Source organism: Cyprinus carpio, chromosome B13, assembly GCF_018340385.1.
Source record: "Cyprinus carpio isolate SPL01 chromosome B13, ASM1834038v1, whole genome shotgun sequence".
Taxonomy (NCBI): domain Eukaryota; kingdom Metazoa; phylum Chordata; class Actinopteri; order Cypriniformes; family Cyprinidae; genus Cyprinus; species Cyprinus carpio.
The window spans coordinates 7,391,053-7,397,822 of NC_056609.1; positions in this window are offsets into that span (position 1 = coordinate 7,391,053).

Consider the following 6,770-nt stretch of genomic DNA (forward strand, 5'->3'; position numbering starts at 1 on the left):
GTATCACACCCATAAAATTGAATACGAAAGTAAAGAACAGACTGAACACGTCAGCAGAGGCGGTCAAAGTACACAACTCCATTACTCGAGTGAAAGTACAGATACTGCTGGTCAAATATTACTCCATTACAAGTAAAAGTTGTAAAGACAGATTTTGAGTAAAAGTACAAAAGTACCAAAAGTAGTACCAAAAGTGCAGTACCAAAAGTAAATTTAGTTCCCTTTCAGTCAGTCACTCTTGACGTCATGTCGGTGACCGATGAATTGGGATCTCGCTAAGAGAGACCAATCCACTCCGAGTGTAAACTAAACGAGCCAATGCACATTGACAGAGTGTGGTTTTTTCTGTCCCTGGGTCCCAGGAGGGCATGGAGAGTCACGGACTAACCAACACCGGACCACACGCATCCTCCTTCATTGCAAGCAGGCAGTACAGGTGGTTAGAGATTCCATCTCCATCTCGCTGCCCCACTGCAGGTACGGTGGTGGTTCCACTGGTCATGCTTGCACGGTATCTGGGTGCCTGGCTAGCGCTACCCAGCCCGTCTCGCTGGCTTCTGCGGACCATCAGACTCGGCTATGCAATTCAGTTCACCCTGCATCCCCCCAAGTTCAGTGGCATCTGATTCACGGCAGTGAAGGTGGACGATGCTCCTGTCTTGCGAGTGAAGATCGCATTCCTACTGGTGAAGGATGCGATAGAGCTGGTCCCTCCAGCTGATATGAAGACAGCGTTTTACAGCCCCTACTTCATTGTACCCAAGAAAGGTAGTGGTTTACGACCAATCGCGATCAACCTGAAGGCTGTGTACTTCATGTGTCGATCCTTCCATGCCAGAAACCATTTCTGTGGTTTGTGTTCGAAGAACATGCATATCAGTACAAGGTCCTGCCCTTCGGGCTGTCCCTGTCTCCCCGTGTCTTCATGAAAGTTGCGGAGGAGGCTCTTGTTCCCCTCAGAAAGCAAGGTGTTCGCATCCTGAACTATCTTGATGATTATACTAGCACAGTCTCTGGATCAGTTATGCGAGCACAGAGACCTGGTGCTCCAGCACCTTAGCCTGTTGGGTCTTCGGGTCAACTGGGAAAAGAGAAAACTCTCCTTGACACAGAGGAAGTCTTATCTCGGTATGGAGTTTGATTCAGAACGTGCGCGGTCGGTGCTGAATGGCTTGAATTCATTCAAGGGCAGGACGGCGGTCCCACTGAAACAATTTCAGAGGCTCCTGGGGCATATGGCAGCTGCAGCGGTCCGAACGGACAACACAGCGACTGTTGTGTACATCAACTGACAAGGTGGTCTAAGCTCCTGTCGCATGTTGCAACTCGCCCGCCACCTCCTCCTTGGAGTCGGAAGGTTCTGTGGTCACTTCGTGCCATTCATATTTCGTATGGCTGATGAGCTGTCACGAGCTATGCTCCCAGGAGAATGGAGACTCCATCCCCAGATGGTCCAGCTGATTTGGAGAATCAGGTAGGTAGACCTGTTTGCTTCTCCAGAAACCTCTCACTGGCAGTTGTTCGAGGGAACACTCGGCTCGGACGTGTTGGCACACAGTTGGCCGCGGGGCCTGCGAGTATCCATTTCCCCCAGTGAGCCTTTTTTGCACAGACACTGTGCAAGGTCAGGGAGGACGAGGAGCAGGTCCTGCTTGTGGCGCCGTGTTGGCCCACCCTGACCTTTTTTCCCGAACTAATGCTCCTCATGACAGCCCCTCCCTGGCAGATTCCTCTGAGGAAGGATCTACTGACTTATTTGAGCCTTTACAGTCAGTCGAGCTAAAGCTTCTTTAAATGAAAACTCTGCTCCTGCTTGCACTGGCCTCCATCAAGAGGGCAGGGGACCTGCATATATTTTCAGTCAACGATTTGTGCCTAGAGTTTGGGCCAGCTGACTCCCAGGTAATCCTGAGGCCCCGGCCTGGCTATGAGCACAAGGTTCCCACATCTCCCTTCAGAGATCAGGTGGTGAGCCAGCAAGCGCTGCCCCCGGAGGAGAAAGACCCAGCCCTTAGCTTTGCTTTGTCCCGTCCGAGTATTGAGATGCTACATAGACAGGAGACAAAGCTTCAGGACCTCAGACCAGCTCTTTGTCTGTCACAGAGGCCGGTAGAATGGGAATGGCGTCTCTAAGCAGAGGATGGCCCACTGGATTGTGGATGCCATCACCCTGGCTTATCAGGCACAAGGTGTGCCCTTCCTGCTCAGATTGCGAGCTCACTCTACTAGAATTATTACATCCTCCTGGGCACTGGCTCGTGGCGCCTCACTGACAGATATTTGTAGAGCTGCAGGCTGGGCGACCCTCAACACGTTCACTAAATTCTTTAGCCTTCTTGTGGAGCTGTTATCCTCCTTTGTTCTCACCCTAAATAGGTAGAGGCACTGAGAGGCCCCAGTTTAGTGTCAGCTTGCTAAAACTGCTCCAAAGTGTCCATACTGTAGGCCCTGTCAAGCTCCTCTGTCCCCTCGGCAGCCAGACGTGGTGGAACGTCGGTGGCAGGCCCTCACTCGATGAATCCTTGAGAACCGGTAGAGGGCTGGGTTCCATATGTAGAGACCTAAGTGGATCCCATATTTGTAAAGTCCACAGTATAGCCTCAGAGACCATGTTTCCCTGGCAGACTTCTGCCATTTCCAAGAGGGTTATAATCACTAATCTTCCATACGGTCCTAAATGGTTGTTCATATGTGTAAGTGCTTCCAAAACCTCCTTTGGAAAGGATGGGGCTTCCGCAACATTCTTGTTCCAAGTGGTATGGGTATGTTTTCCCAGTCTTATCCAATCTCACTGAGTGGGTAGTGCTATGGCAACAGTGACTGGTCTTCTTGTTGCGAGCCCCGGCCTACACCAAAAAGGGGCGCAGGCGGCTCGCACAGAACACTGGAAGGGGCAGCATCCATGGCGCTTTGGTAGCGATCCCAAAAAGCGTTTATATATTAACAATTAATTAAAAACAAAAATGAAGACATAACCATGTTCCAACTCTGTTTAAATCAACTTTTATGTAAACATTAATTTGTAATTCTATATATTTTCTGTTGCAAAACATACAGAACAAAACTTTTTAATTACTGTAGACTAATAATAATAATGTTTATTTATATAGCAGCTTTCCAACACCCAAGGTTGTTTTACAAGTCAGGTTTAAGGAACAGAAACAAATAAACATCAACATCAAAGGACTGAACACATACCAAGGGCTGCAACTAATATACAGAGGTCACTTACAAAGTTAGATTAGAGATACAGAGAGAATTTAGATAAACATGTCCATAACAGGGTACAATTTACAGACTGAGAACTGAAGAGTAATATTCAGAGATAAAAATGTGTTTTGTTTTTTTTATTGTTTTTAATTCAACAAAACAACATCCATTCAAACAAACCAAACAGGAAAGGGGGAGCAACAGACACATCAATAATTTTATAATCTGAAAAAAAGAAAAAAAAAATTTTGTTCATTCCTTTATATAGTCCAAAATTTTTAAAGAAAAACATTGCCATGCATTGATGGTACTAGTTTAAGCCTTGTTCATCCGTGCTGTTGTTCCTTCACAAGTCACTATTTTAAGGAGGCTGTTGATCCTAAATGTTTTTGCACATATGCGGAGTAAACCTCTTTTGTATTATTGTCTTCTTTGCAGCTGTAAAATCAGCAAACAACATATTTTTCTTTAATGAACTTATATGTCATTGAGAAGACAAACATGGATTAGACATGTAATCAATTTGTAGTACGCAGACACTGCCGGGGTACTTAAGACAATAGAGGACTTAAAATCTGATCTAAAAGGAGACAAAGCTCAAACAGGATATTGGCCAACTGGGACAAGAAATCAGCGGTAAACTGTACAATATTGCATCCGACGTACAAGGCCTATCACAGCAGATGGACGAGGCGGAGGCCCGCGTGAGCCAGGCGGAGGGCTGGGCAAAGGAGGCGACTGAGGCGCTGTGCACCTGTCTTGAACAGCAGAGGAAACTCCAGATCAAAGTGCTTGATTTAGAATCACGATCCAGAAGAAATAACATGCGTGTCTTTGGGGTGCCAGAAGGACAAGAAGGGGATTCTGTAATGCAGTTTATTGAGAAGTTTTTGCGGAGCCAGCTACAACTACCGGAGGATTTTAACTTTAAAATACAACACGCACATCGGGCTCTTGCAAGTAAACCCCTGCCTGGAGCATCGCCGAGGGCTGTAATTGTAAACTTTCTGGAGTTTTCTACGAAAGAAATGATCTTGAGGGAAGTGTGGAAAAAAGGCAAGATACAGGTGGGCACCGCATTTATACACTTCGACCATGACTACGCACCCGAGATTGTTAAGATTGTTTTTTTTTTTAAAAAATACTCAAGGACAAAGGCATACATTTCCAAACGCCGTTCACTTACATGAGGATTCATTGGGAGACAGGCGTGCTCACATACTCCAGCGCTCAGGAAGCCTATAAGGAGTTGAAGAGACGTGGATTTCAAGTGGAGGAGCCGGTTATAGCCGACGAAGGGAACAGCACAGAGTCTCGTCTTCGGGAGCTATTGGGCTGGCAACCAGCGACCAGCAGCGGGCCCATCGTGGCACTCAGAGCGAAGGCCAAGTTGCAAGAATTCCAAAGCGAACAATCCAATTAAAAAGAAGCAGGGCATCAAGCTACAACACAATGTTTTTCAGGCTAGGGCTTGATTATCTACTACGTGGGAGAGGTCACACTTTATCATTTATGTTGGACTAATAGGATGGACGTGTTTTTACATACTGACACATCTACTGTCTTTTTCGGGGCCTCTCATCTAGAGAGACTTAACCCTCAACCTGCCCACGGGGTTACATGGGAGGAGGAAGAATCCTTTTCTCGTTTGGAAGTCAGTTCATTAAGGTTCATTTTTTTTATTGTTCAGTGTTTGTTTTTAGGGGCCGCTATATCATGTAAGGGATTTTGTTATTATAACAGTGTCTTATGATTTAAAAATTGCTTCTTTGAATGTAAATGGCTTGAGTAGTCCAGTGAAAAGAAAAAGAGTTCTAGCTAAATTGAGAAAAGATGGGTTACAAGTAGCTTTTCTACAGGAGACGCATATGTCTAAGCAAGAACATGATCAATTTAAAACATTAGGGTATTCAAATACATTTCATAGCTGGTGTAAAAATAGTAGGAGAAGGGGGGTGGCTACTCTCATTTCCAACTCTTTAAACTTTGAATTCATTTCTGAAAAGGCTGATAAAGAAGGCAGATTTATTATTATAAAAGGGAGAATTGATAATGTTGTGATTACGTTTGCAAACATTTACGTCCCACCGGAAAGTGACAGGAAATTTAAAAAAATGCTTTTCGATACAATAATTTCAGTACGTGAGGGGATTTTAGTTTGTGCTGGTGATTGGAATGCAATTCTAAATTATTCTATGGATACAACCAGCTTCAAAAAACAAAAAACTGGCAGGTCAAAAGATCTTAATATTTTAATTGGAGAGATGGGTATGTATGATGTCTGGAGGGATTTCCACATGAAAGAGAGCGATTTTACCCATTATTCTCTTACACATAAAGTCCACTCCAGGATTGACTTCTTTTTGATGAACATAACTGACAGGTTTAGGGTGAAGGAATGCAAAATTGGAACATCTGATATATCTGACCACAATGTGGTCTATCTGTCTATTAATTTATCTAATCAACCAAAAACAACTCTATGGCGCTTAAATATAAGCATTCTCAACAGGGAAACCACAATGAATGACATTAAGAAGGAAATAGCAGAATGTGTAGAGGATAATAACAATGGTCAAGTAAATCCTGCTCTGGTTTGGGATACAGTTAAAGCAGTAATGAGAGGCAGACTTATCTCAAGAACTGACTATTTGAAGAAGATAAAACGATTAAAATATGATGAGTTGGAAAAGATGTTTAGGAGTTTAGAACTAAAACAACAAGAACGTACTAATGATCAAGAATTGACTGGACAAATAACAGTTATTAAAAATAATATAAATAATATGATACATGAGGAGATAGAGAAAAATTAACGATTTTCAAAACAGACTTTTTACGAATCTGGTCCAAAAGCCACAAGAATTCTAGAAAGGTGCCTCCAAAAGCAACAATTGAGGCACTCGATTACCAAAATTAGAGACCCTTTAACTGATAGTTTAACTTATGATATTAATCAAATTCATAAAATCTTTGAAAACTATTATCAAACACTATACACTTCCTCAAAACCAGCGAATGAAAGTGTTATTACACAGTATTTGGCAGAATTAGACCTGCCTTCCCTAGGATTAACACAAAATGAAGTTTTAACTGCCCCTATCAGTTGAAAAGAATTGGACGCAGCTATTGGAAAGCTGAAAACTAACAAATGCCCAGGTAGCGTTGGGTTTCCAAATGAGTGGTATAAGATTTTCAAAGAGGAGCTTGTGCCCGTTCTACTGGAGTCTTTTAATTGGACTCTGAGTAAAGCAGAGATACCGCCATCATGGAGAGAGGCTGTAATATCTGTCCTCCCTAAGGAAGGAAAAAATACGGAATATTGTGAGTCATATCGGCCAATCTCAATACTGAATGTTGATTATAAACTCTTTACCTCTATAATCTCTAAAAGAATGGAGAATTATCTTATAGACTTAATTCATGAGGATCAAACAGGATTCATTAAAGGCTGTTAAACTCATGACCGCATAAGACGAACATTGCATGTCATAGACCAAGCCAAGAAACAACAACTAAGTTTTGCTTTAGTCAGCCTCGATGCGGAGAAAGCCTTCAAC